Genomic DNA, 13,434 nt, shown 5'->3' with positions numbered 1-13,434 from the left:
AGGCTAGCCCATAGCTCCATCCAGTCCTAAAGCCTCAATGAATGATTCATGGTCAAGTATACATAAAATGGTTCCATCTTTCTTATGAAAGGATTTAGTAGCTAGATTATAGAAAAAAAATAGGGCTTTCATCAAGTCCACATCTAAAAAAACTTCTGGAAATATCAATTTGGCTAAATTCTTCTTCCATGGATTACATATACAAAAATTCTTCTCCATGTTATAGTAGAAGTACTTAAAAAGTTTAGAACTAGTAGCACTAGGGCACACAACATCTCTGCAAAGAGCATATGGGTCGATAAAGACATGGCCATCTACATCATTAGAATTAGAATAACTGGGGAAAAGTTATATTCATTCTTCAACAAACCTATTGGGTTTCTTCTTTCTTGTTTCCCTTCCTTTAGTTGTTGAAGTCTCTGTAACTCCCATATCTGATGCTTGAATCTATTCTACCTCTTTATCTAACATTTTTATACTGCATTAGCAAATAGGATATGAAATCTTCTCTCAATTTTTTGAAACAACTATTTGTATACACTGAAAGCTTTATAACTACTCAAATTCTCTATCTTTACAAATGGCAAATTGTTATTATCAAATAGGGAAGCCTTTATAACTCAATGTATACAAATCAAATTTCATCTTTGCATTTATTTTCATCATGCTTGAAACATAATTTCAACTTATTTTGTCAACTTAGGGGAGTGTCACCATTACTATCCAACAATGCACCTTTTGTACCATGCTCAAATCTTATTGGTCAAGAAGCTCATTGTCATTTCCAGCTCAGAAAAGTGACTTAACACATTTTTTTTCAAAATGGGACCTACAATCTTAAAATCATTACTAATGAAGAGACTCCTCATATTATCTTACAACTAAAGAAATAATTTCCTAATGTGACAAAACCCTTTGAAAACCCCTTATCAAATAGTCAAAAACCATGGCAAAACCCTTTACAATCTTACAACTCCTTAGTTGTCATGGCATCGGAGCTAACTTTTTCTTCCTTTATGATCTTACAGCAAACAACTTATGTTGAAATGGTGTAGCATCTTACCTTAACCTATTTCACCTTATGATCTTATGATTGTAGTCATCTTTGTTACTTCATAACATCTGTGGTCACCATTCAAACTTTTATGAGACTACAAGAAATTGTTAACCTTCTCTATTGTAGCATTATGGGCTTTGCCTTTTGCATTTACAATCCCATGATCAAGGCTTATTCATAACATCAAAGCACATTATTCATTACCCTAAGATCTTACGATGACCTATATATCATAAGATTGGAGATTGCCAAATGTCATTCAAAATTTAATATAAAAATCTTTTTTGGCCCCACTAATCCAACTAAGCATCCATTTGGTATTCATCTTATAATCTAGTTAGTTAGAATTGGACACCTATCACCTATCTAATAGTGTACTATTACTTTTGCTTGTCTTCTATCATCTTATGATCTTATGATCATAGGCATCTCATAACATTTTAGAAACCAAATATTTCCTTTATGATCTTAAGATGCCCACAACTTTGTAACATCGTAACACCTTCTTTCACCATCCTTGATGCCATGATTGCCCTCCTTGTCATAATTTTATAGAAGAAAAAATGAAAACTACTCAAAATTCTATATGATGATATGATACAAAGGGAATAATATGATCGAGAAAACTAATTTTCCCATCCACAATATTATGACACAGTGCTTATCTTAAGATCAAGACATTACAAACACTTCATCGTGATCCTCTACTAACCCCTTTGTCATAACATCATAGGAGATGATGTAAAAGACAAATAAAATCCCACTCAACTATAAAACCTAGGGTTAGGGCCTACACTCTAATTTTTATAAAGATTTTTTGTAATGTAGGATGGAATCAAAACCCTAGAGCACCAAATTTAACACTTGGAATAAAAATGAAAATAATTAGATTAGGGAAAAAAGATGTTAGGGTATTCCTCTAAAGATGGAAACAAATAATATAAAACCCTAACAATCACAACAAATTTTTTAGTATTTTCACCATAAAAACAATAAGCTTAGTGAAAATAGGGGCTATCAAAATCCTTAGGCAAAAATTAATTGATGACTTAGATAGAATACAAAATAATAAGAATGTAGATTTCAAATTTGAATCACTATTAACTCATTTTTTATTTCAAGTGATAAGGAAATTCCAAGGAATTCCTAGTTATGAATGGTATATAAACAAAATCACAATAGAGTTAAATACTCATTACTATAGAAAGTAGTCTATAGATAAAATTTATAAAATGATGAAAGATTTTTAGTTTGAAATGAAATAGAGGTATAGGATACTAGCTACTATTGTGGAAAAATAAAAAGATGAACTACACTTCATGGTTGAAAAATATGTAACATGTATGGAAGTAGTTGAGCCTAGAGTGAAATTCATTGACCCTGTGAGTTATGAAATGAGTGAGGAAATAATTAAAGGGTATGAGAAGATAATCCTTGAGTCTAAAAGGGATAAAGAGTGTCCTAGATGGGGCACTTATGAAGAAAAGTGAATAGAATTTCAACGTCAATTGTATAGTAAGGAGATAAAGAAGAAAGTAGATAAGAAAATTGATGATTTACTCAAAGAATTGGGAACAAGAAAAAAAGAATTTAGAGAAGAAATGAGTACAACTAAGGAGATGAGAGATAGTGGGTAGTCATATATTTTAATTACCAAACCACTTGTAGTAGAAAGTAGACTTTTTGTGGGAGTAATAGTTGTGGTTTCATAAGAGCAATCACCTATTTCACCTTATGCAATGATAGCATTTGAACCACTTTTTGTTCCACCACCATCAATACTAACAATTATATTGGATCAACCTATGGAGGAAGATGTTAGTATAGTAAAGATTCAACCATCTGCACCTACAAGCACAGAGAGATTAGCCAAATTAGCTAAACTTAAAAAAAAACAAGAAGAACCACCAAAGCCAAAAAGAGTAATAGAATTAGCTACTAGACCTAGGAAAAGATAGAAAACAATAGTCAGCTACATTGGTAAATAGAAAAACTCTCAAGAATGAAAAATTGAATCTGCAAAAAGAATTGAAATTCAAGGATAATTAGTATCAAAAGAAAATGAAAGATGATAAACTACAAGATAGTAGTAAGAGAAGAAAGAAATAGAAGCCAAAGATTGAAAATATGAGCAACTTAATTATCAATGAAGGAAACCTCATCAAGTTGAATAGATTTCATACTCTTTATGATAATTTTGAAAAGTTTCAATCAGTGAGTGCTATTATCAGATATATGATATTATTTAATTAAAACTTTATAAACATTCATGGAAAAATGGCAAGTGATTTATATGAGAGGCTAAAGAATAGAAAAAAGAGAGTTAAGGAAGAAGTCAAAGCATTAAGAGAAAGAATTGTCAGGAAAAATTGTGAAATTGAAAATGAAGAGCATTTTGGGAGAATTATAAAGAGTTGTGAACTATTACTAAGAAATAAGACAAGGGAAATTTTGATCATGGGAGGAAACTATGAACAAGGGAACAAGGAAACATAAGAAGAAGAGTTCAAGGTAATGAGAGAATACAAGGACTATATGACTATAGAAAAGACTTCAGAAGATAAAATAATTTTAGATGTACCTAAGCCCAGTCAAGAGGAAAGAAACATGGTGATAGGGGGAGTAGATAAAACCCAAGATCCTACAACAATTGAAGTAAAGGCAGATATAGTAATGAGAGAACTAGAAGACAAAAAGGGCACAAAAGGAATAGTTTTTGAGACTCCAAAAATAACAATTGATGATGACACAATGAATACTAGCTTTACACACATAATTGTTGATGAGACAAAGGATCGATTTAAGGATTAATACAATATTGTTGACAAAGAGAACTTGGTTGATTATCCTAGTTCTAATGATGAAAAGAAAGAAGATAAAGATAAGAAGGAAGATGAAGAAAAGAAGGATGACGAAGGAGAGAAACCAAAATATTTAGTCACATTGGTTGAGACTCTTAAGAATATAGACCCTAAGTTGCAAACTAATTGAAGAATAATAGTGCAAGAAACATCATCATTTGCACCACAACTAGACAACACAGAGGAAGAGAAAAGGGAAGTGGTAGTATAGAAAATTGTGATAATGAAATATGATAGAGGAAAATAAAAAGAGGTAGAGAAACCAATGACAAAAAAGTGGACTAAAGACCAGGAAGATAATCATAGCTTACTAATTCAGCTAGTCACACCTAAAAAGGTACCAAGTACATATAAAAATAGCACACCAAATACCCCATTGGAGTCATTTCTAGCAAGTATGATGGGCATTTCTACAAGTACAAAGGTAACTAATATTGAACAATTAGGATTAATTTCCACATATCCTATCAACAAAATTATTGAGAAAATAAAGGTCACCAAGGGTACACAAGAAACTCTTAAGAAGATGACAAGTAAAATGCAAAGTTTAATTCCAATTCATATCAGTGAAAGTGATCCTTAAAAGAAAGAAAATAGAGCATTAGAAGAATTTAATAATCATTTCAAGACATTGGTAGATATAGCCACTGTTAAAGCCCGAGTTGAACATGATGCAAATATTTTTAATAAGATATGTAATAATGTCAAGGATGATCTGACAAATTTAGATACTCAAATTAAAGAGTTGAGGAAGTGTGTTCATGAAGGAAAGGGATTATATGATAAATGTGCCTTACCATATGAATAAATGAAACCATTTATCTCATAGATCAAGAATAAGGAATACGAATTGAAAAGTGTGATCAATGAACTAAAAAATGTAGATTCTTAAGTTATTGATGTGGAGAAAAGGATAAGAAAGATTCATGATGAGTGAATAATGTTGGAGGTCAACAAGGAGCATACATTATAGAGATTTTCTCTATTAAGAGAACATTTATCCTTGAAAATAGACCTATTATAGAAGTAGCTTGATGATTTATTGAAGGCCAAGATATCTTATGATCACTTTACTTATCCAACCTTTCAAACAATAGAATTAGCATCATATGGACTATGTGCACTTATCATGGTATCGGATTCAATCAAAGATGCATGGAATAAAGGTATAATCAATTTGACAAGAAATTTTTTTGATTCTATTTTATTGTTACCAATTCATCAGCATAAAAGAATGAAGGTAAAATCAAGTTTTGTCATGTATATAGCTTTTGACTCACCTTTTTCATTGATGTCAAAGGGGGAGTGTATTGTATGGAAAATTTTATGAAAGTATGAGGAGGTATAAGGTAGAGTGTAGACTAAGGGGTAGTATAATGTAAAAGATGGTATATAATAAAAATGAACAACATTTTGAAAATTATGTATGACCATGTAAAGAACTTCACAATTTTTGTGATTTTGTGATTTTGGGACTTAGGCAATTTTCTCATATGTTTTAGATTATGGTAAAAAATGGTTTTGAAGGGACCCTGAAACCCTTACACATCCTCAAAAAAGGAAAAAACAAGCCATCCAATAGGAAAGAGCCCATAAACCTACTGAAAAGTAGCATCAAAATCAAGTTTTACAAGGACCTAAAACCATGAATAAAGTCCAGATAAAATATCTAGGTTTTACAAGGACCTAGAACCTATAGTACAAATTAAAAACTAAAATCCAAAAAATAGGACCAAACAAAGGAACCAGAAAAACCAGCCAACAGACAAGACCTGCACAGGAACCCAACTAGAAAAGAAGACCTAGGAAACTATTGCAATTCCATAATCATCTTCACAACCTCCTTACCAATTTTAGCCATGTCCTGGATGGAGTTAGTAGCTGAAGAAGTAGCAGCTATCAAATCTTTTTTTCTCGAACTTTATCTTGTCCAATTTTTCCACCTCTTTAGAGACTTGGGGATCTGATGCTATAGGAATTTCTAGTATTTCAGTTATAAGAGGTGATTTAGGTGCTGGTAAAGTTGTACCATATCTCAAATGTATATTTGCAACATTTAGAGCATAAGTAGGATATTATTGAGCATCAATAATACACTTGGGTTATTGTAGTTGTTGGTTTTTTGGATTTGGCTAAGGTTGTGTAGGTAACTATGTCTACTTTTGAGGTCCAAGATTCACAGGTGGTGGCATTAATGCAAGTTATTGAGCTGGGGGTGGTAATTGTGGAGTACTAGTAGACTATCAATTCCCCTAGGATGGTGGCCATTAGTTTTGCTAGTTCTGCCATTGGCTCTGCTAGTTAGGGTAGGATGGTTGGAAGTTCTAAGGCCATTGGGGTTGTTGCAGATTATTTTTCCAAGCATTACTCCAATTAGGGTTGATTATATTATGGGGAACCTTAGGGATTACAATTTTGCAATTAGTTATAGTTTTTCCATTGATTATCATATAAATTTGGATTTTGCAAAGAGTCCTGAGGCATACCTTAATGTTGGGCCCATGGTTGGCATTGAGCAACAAAGAATACTTTCTCATCATCTCCATCTATCTTGATGTACTCAGTTGGAAGATGTTGGTTCTCCATGCTATTAACCAATTTGCATTGGCAATCCTTCTTTTGCTTCTAGCAATGAGGGTAGTATTTAGCCAGTTTTAATTTAGCTTATGCATGCTTCTTCTTTGTAGTTATTGTGTCAAATTGTGTAGTGACATCATTTATTATGTCCTACTTGAAATCTAACAATAGGTTAGATATCTCAAGCTTTGAAATACCCTGACTAATTCCTTTAGTTTTGATAGATCTTGTTGAGTTCATCCCAAGAAGCTTGATATACATCACCACCAATCATTAGGTCTAGTGCTTCTAGACAGTTATTATTCACACCTCTCAGAAAGACTAGCTTTTGAGAATCCTCAAATAACACATGCTAAGGTTAAATCTGTAGTGTAGACAAGAAACGTGAAACATAGTCTTCCAATGTTTCTTCCTCCTTTTGTGATATCCTGAAGACATCATCTCTTCTTGAACCAAATGCTTTGCAATACTCTTTATATTTATCTAGAAATAGAGTTTTCATTTCATCCCAAGTTCCTACTACATTGGCTCCTAAGCCCATGAACCATTGTAAAGCTGACTCTTTCAATATTGCTGGAAATAATTTGAGCTTATGGGCATCAATGTTGTAGTCAAAAATATGATAGAGTATGTCGAATTCAAACAAGAAAGTATCAAGCTCTTCAATTGCAAGAACATAGAACTTTGGAAGAGTAGTTGTAGGTATATTCTTGAGATTATTAGTATTTATGAGGCTTGGGAGAGGAAATGGAGAAGTAGGTTGTGCCATTACTAGAGGTATTAGATTATGAGGTTATTTCTAAAAAGGAACATTGGGTGCTGGATTATTAACAACTCGTGGATTTAGAGTAGTATTATCAAGGAAACTAGCCAAAATTTCAGCAAAAGGTTGAATACCACTCGTATCTATAGGTTTAGCTCTTGAGGATGATTTTGTAGGAAAAATAGGGCTTGCATCTTCAAAAGACAACTCAACTTCTTCTTCTTCTTCAATTTCTTCATTCAAATTAATAGACTCCAATGGAAGAAATCTACCATACTCATCTCATCATCTTCCTCTTCGATGCATGCAATTGAATTCTTCACACTAGTGAAGAAAGCTTTAAGACTACAGATTTCTAAAAAACTTAACTAAGAACTATGACTCAAGAATGCTCCTAGCTTAACACCATCCCTATTAACGGTTCCAAAAATGGTCCACCTCACAATAGGTGTATAATAATCATGCCAAAGGCCATACTTAGGAATAGTGTATTTAATCTAAGGACTATTTTTCCCACCATGAGGTGCATTTGATCTTGTCAACCTAGGGATGTATACTTGAAATGGTTGGCACAATATGTGCACTAGGTTTCTTAATGAGTCATTATTCTTATGCTATAGGAAATTAAAATTCAAGGAAAGAACCTACACTAGTGTTGCAAGAAATTAACACATTTAACTCTTTACTAAAATGAGTACTAGAAATGCAATGAAATGCTAACATATATTCCAACTCAATTCATCTACTATAACTATTCTTATAGATGTTGTAGGAAGGAACATATATTTTCTACCTACAATACTAAAAATTCTTGAAAACAAATCTATACTACTCTAACATAATCCACCTCCCAAGTGGCCCCCCTTGGTTGGCTTCTACTAATCTACTAACACAGAATGTAAACTAGGAGCAATTTCATTATGTTCCAAAAATTCATTACATGAGAACAATACATAGCACTATAAAAACAACTCACTACAAGAGTCAATAGTTTCTTGTCATGAAATTTCTTCTAATCATTTCACACTATTGGTCTTATCTCTATAAATAGAAGATTTATCCTTATTAAGAAACATAAAAGAAACACAAACTTAAAATCTACCAGAGAAAAAGAAAGAAAAGATAGCATCTTAAGGTGGGAATAATAAAGTCTGTACAATTGCTTTGTCACAATAATAAATGGAAAGAAATATAACAATTCCTGATAACTCCTACATATTAGTGGGTGTGTCCCTTGGTACCATTATGACTCTTTCCATGGTGGCTTAACATCTTTTCTCCTTGAATGATATTGGCTATCTTCAATGTTTCTATTTGAATGCTTCTAACCATCTTCAACTCCCTTTGCTAACAAGTTAGTTATTATGCACAGATATTTGCAAATAAGCATTATCAAATTAAATTCAAATATGAGAGCATGCATTCTAATGGTTATATGAAATACTACATTATATATATAATATTGGCAAAATATAACATACTATCTACCCATAGGTTAATCATCAATTCAAGTAAACATGAGTTCACAAATGTCTTTGTGGAAGTAAAACAAATTCTTTAAAACTATCATAAAATAGAGGCAATAATGTCATCTTTTTGCTTGTCACATTGATTTTGTTAATGGAAACATATTTTAGATCAAAACCCTTGTTCTATAAATTAATTTTCTGTTGGAAATATCAAATTGACTAGGTGACTGAAAGGGGAGGGGTGAATTAGGAACCAATAAGACATTTACTTGAATTCACCAAATAATCCTCCACAAACTAATCTAACCTAATTGCATGCATGAAATATTGAAATCAATAAAACATTCATAACACTTGGCACAATAATTGGTAACCCAAAAACCTTCCAAATAAAAAGTAAAACTGGGGTGAGGATGATACCCACAAGCTTTACTACTACAATATAAAGTTGGTCTATTAAGGCTTACAATTGATCATTTCTTGTGATCTTCCCTATTAGGAGAAATAAGGACTGTTAGGTCCACCTTGTAAAAGGATTTATACAATACAATGAAGTATGTACTCGGTTAAGAGATTTTGTGTAAGAGTGTTAAGTCCACCTTGTTAGATGATTTAACTGATGCACCTATTAGGATGAACTAGTATCTAATCCTTTCTTTACAACTTAGTGTGTTGAATGAGATTCCTTTAATGTAGAATGATCACCTTTTTGTGATAGATGTAACTTTTCTTTTCCTTATATTGCTTGTAGCCTTCTTCTAATTTGCACTCATACTTGTCACACATACTTTTTTGGATGTGACAAGATATATTACATCTGTATCAATCCAAATGATTACCTTTTGGAGTTGGCATGATGAAGGGTGATCCCCTTAATACCATGAACACATAACATAATATAAGAAACAACATCAAATGTGAGAACAAAAATATGGACTTTTTATTATCATTGTAAATGTGGAATTAAAAAATTCACAAATACAATATGATAACCCACATGGGTTCCTTCATTACAGTAATCTACAAGACTAAGCTATGAACTACCACCCAGAGTTGTCCTAGGCAATATTTAGGCCTTTCATAAATAGGAAATTTTATGTTGCCTGAGAAGGTTCTAGACATTAAAACTAAATACCTAGGGCTGACAGACCCTAACAATACATATTGAGTCAGCCAAATACATCTTTGACATTTATTTTAGAAATTTTACGTAGCGCAACTTTAGAAGGCCATAACTCTCAAATTGTTGCTTTGATTAGCTATTATAATCACTTTTCAAAAACATCAGCTCCTGATCTATAGGCTCAAAATTGCACAAGTTCCCTTCTATTGAGTTTTTAGACCTCATCTAGGCACTCTAAAGCCTCCAATAGTGAGCTTGAAGATTTTTCTCCTAAATTTTCCACCAAAAATTTGTAATAACTTCTCTGATACTTAAGCTAGAGAAATGAGTTTTTTATGGTAGGCTTATAATTCTAAAATGAACCTTCATGTATAAATCAGAACATTTTGAGCTTGTATGAAAAACTTACTAAAAATAGTAAGATCCTAGAATCAGTAACCACCATGTCTACTAGTCCTTATTAAAATAGGATATATTGAAAAGAAAATATTTTTGGGTGATGTAAGATTGCCCTCACACCAAGGATGTTCTTGCATCAGACACCTAGGGTAATTTTAGAAGTGACTCTATCACATCTCAAGTGTTCAAAGGAAAACCAAGATGATTAACCTCCTCCCTTGCTAACCATGATGAATCCTCTACTGACCTCTCTTTCTATTTGACCAGGTATTCCTCATAAGTTTTGTTCCTTTTATTTTTTCCAACATGACTATCCAATATCTCCTCAATCTTCTTTATAGCTGAATTGGTTGTTGGAAGACTCCACTCTGCTTTTGCAACTTCTTCTCCATCACCTCCTTTATAATACTCTATCAAATCTAAAATATTCAATTCAGCAGAAAACTCCACTTCATAAGCATTTCCAGAATCATGCATTTTCACTATCTTGCATGGTCCAAACTTCTTCATCTTTAGCTTATTATATGTACCCACTAGAAAATGCTCTTTTCTCAAATGAACCATGACTTAATCTCCAATCTAAAACTCCTTATACCTCCTTTTAACATCTTCCTTAGCCTTGTACTATGTATTCAACTTTATGATGTACTTCCTCACCTTCTCGTGGATATTCTTCAAATGTTCAACAAATTTTTCTCATTTAGCACTACTTATCTCTCCTTTATCCAACTGCCTTAATTTAGAAGCATTTTTGAGATTGCTCCTATATATAATCTGGAATGGTTATTTACCAGCTCTTTGGTTGATAGAATTATTATATGCAAATTCTTCCTATCATAAAATTAGATCCCATCCTTTTGGCTTGTCTCCAGCCAAACATCTCAGTAAATTTCCCAAACTATGATTCACAACTTTTTCCTATCTTTCAATTTGTGGATGATGTGATGAACTAAACTTCAAATATATCTTTAACTTCTTCCATAATGTATGCCAAAAATATCCAAAAAATTTGGTATCTTAATCTAAAACTATACTTATTGGTAGACCATGTAGTCTCACCACTTCTCTAAAAAACAACTCTACCAAATGAACAACATCACTAGTCTTCTTACAAAGAATGAAATGTGTCATATTTGAAAAATTTTCAACCTCCACAAAAATAGAATCATGCCCTCATTGATTCCTCAACAATCCAAGAACAAAATCTATGCTAACATCCTCTCATGACTTCTCTGATATAGGTAATGGCTGACACAAACCTATATTCTTCTTCACTCCTTTCACCATCTAACATACTCAAAAACTCTTTACAATATTCTTCACATCTTTTTTTAACTATGGCTAGTAATAATTCTTAGCAACCAAATCTATTGTTTTATCTCTACCAAAATATCTAGCCAATCCTCCACTATGTTTCTCCTTGATGAGATTCTCTCTCATTGAACTTCTGGGAATGCACACTAGCATCCTTTGAATAACATGCTATCTTGGATCTTGAAATCCAACCATTTTGTCATATCAAGTGTAACATATTTTGTACAAGCCTTCCATGCTTCACCAAAATTAGGATCATTTGGATACAAAGTACTCAATTCCTTGAACCCAACCACCTCTATTTGCATTTATGTTAGTAAAATTTGTCTTCTACTAAGAGAATCTACAACTTTGTTAGACTTCCCACTCCTATGTTTCAAAACAAATGTATAAGTCTACAAAAATTAAACCCACTTCAAATATCGTTGGTTTAATTTCCTTGACTATTCAAATATTGTAAAGCTTGATGATTAGTATACAAAAAAAATGGTTAAGAAGAAGATAGCCTCTCCACTTCTTCAATGCTTGAACTATCACATAAAATTCTTGATCATAAATAAAATATTTTCTTTTTGCATCATTCAATTTCACACTAAAATAAGCAACAGGTCTAGCTTCTTAGCTTAATAAAGATCATATTGCAGTACCACTAGCATCACAATCTACTTGAATCACCTTGTTAGAATCAAGAAGTGCTAAAAAAAGTTTCTATTTCAACATATTAAAACTCTTATCTGCTCCTCCAATCCACTTAAATTCTTTCCTATCCCCTCTCATTGTTTTAGTTAGGGGTCCACAAATACTGGTAAAATCTCTTATGAACTTTCCATAAAAACTAGCCAGTCCATGAAAAGATCTTACTTCTATCACACTCCTTGGAGTAGGCCATTCAAGGATATCCTTCACTTTCTCTGGGTTGATTTTCTAACCTTTTGTTGAGACTACAAATCTTAGGTACACCAACTCTTTCATTACAAAATTGCACTTCCTCAAGTTTATCAGCAACTTTTCTTCCCTCAACCTATCAAACACCTTGCAAATATGGATCAAACGCTCCTCCAATGTGTTACTAAAGATCAAAATATCATCTAAGTAAACAATGAAAAACTTACCCATAAATTCCATCATTACCTCATTCATGAGGCACATGAAAGTGTTTGGTGCATTGGTTAGCCCAAAAGGAATGACTAACCACTCGTATAGTCCTTCTCTTTTCTTGAAAGTAGTCTTTGACTCATCACCTTCTCTAATACAAATCTAATGGTATCTACTCTTCAGATCTATCTTTGTGAAATACATAACCCTACTCAAATAGTCCATAATATCATCCATCCTTGGCAATAGAAATTTGTACTTGATTGTGATCTTGTTGGTAGCACAAGAATTTGTGCACATTCTCCATTCTCCATTCTTCTTTGGTGGTAATATGGCTAGTATAGCACATGAAATTAGACTCTCTTGAATCAACCCCTTCTACAACAACTCATGAACTTGTCTATTCAATTCTTCACTTTCAATTGGTATCATTCTATGTGCTGCCTTGTTTGGCAAACTAGCTCTTGGAACCAAATCCATCTGCTAACAAGTCTTCCTCATTGGGGACAATCCATTAGGTATATTATCTAATAAAACATTAGAAAACACTCCCAACATATTTGCAACTTCTGTAGGTACCTCCTCTACTTCTTTACTATCTTTTGGAATCATAGAAAAACACATATGCTCATGCTTCTTACCTTTGAGAAACTCTTTTCTATCAACAAAACATATTATGGAAGTACTACGTATCATTTCTTCTTTATCCTTCAATGACTTCAACTTATGCTTCACTCCATCCTTGGTCAAAGTGTAGGTATTTTCTCACACATCAT

This window comes from Cupressus sempervirens, chromosome 11 (assembly GCF_028749045.1).
Source record: "Cupressus sempervirens isolate cs-2001-9-10 chromosome 11, ASM2874904v1, whole genome shotgun sequence".
Taxonomy (NCBI): Eukaryota; Viridiplantae; Streptophyta; class Pinopsida; order Cupressales; family Cupressaceae; genus Cupressus; species Cupressus sempervirens.
Note: the sequence above shows the minus strand (reverse complement) of the source record.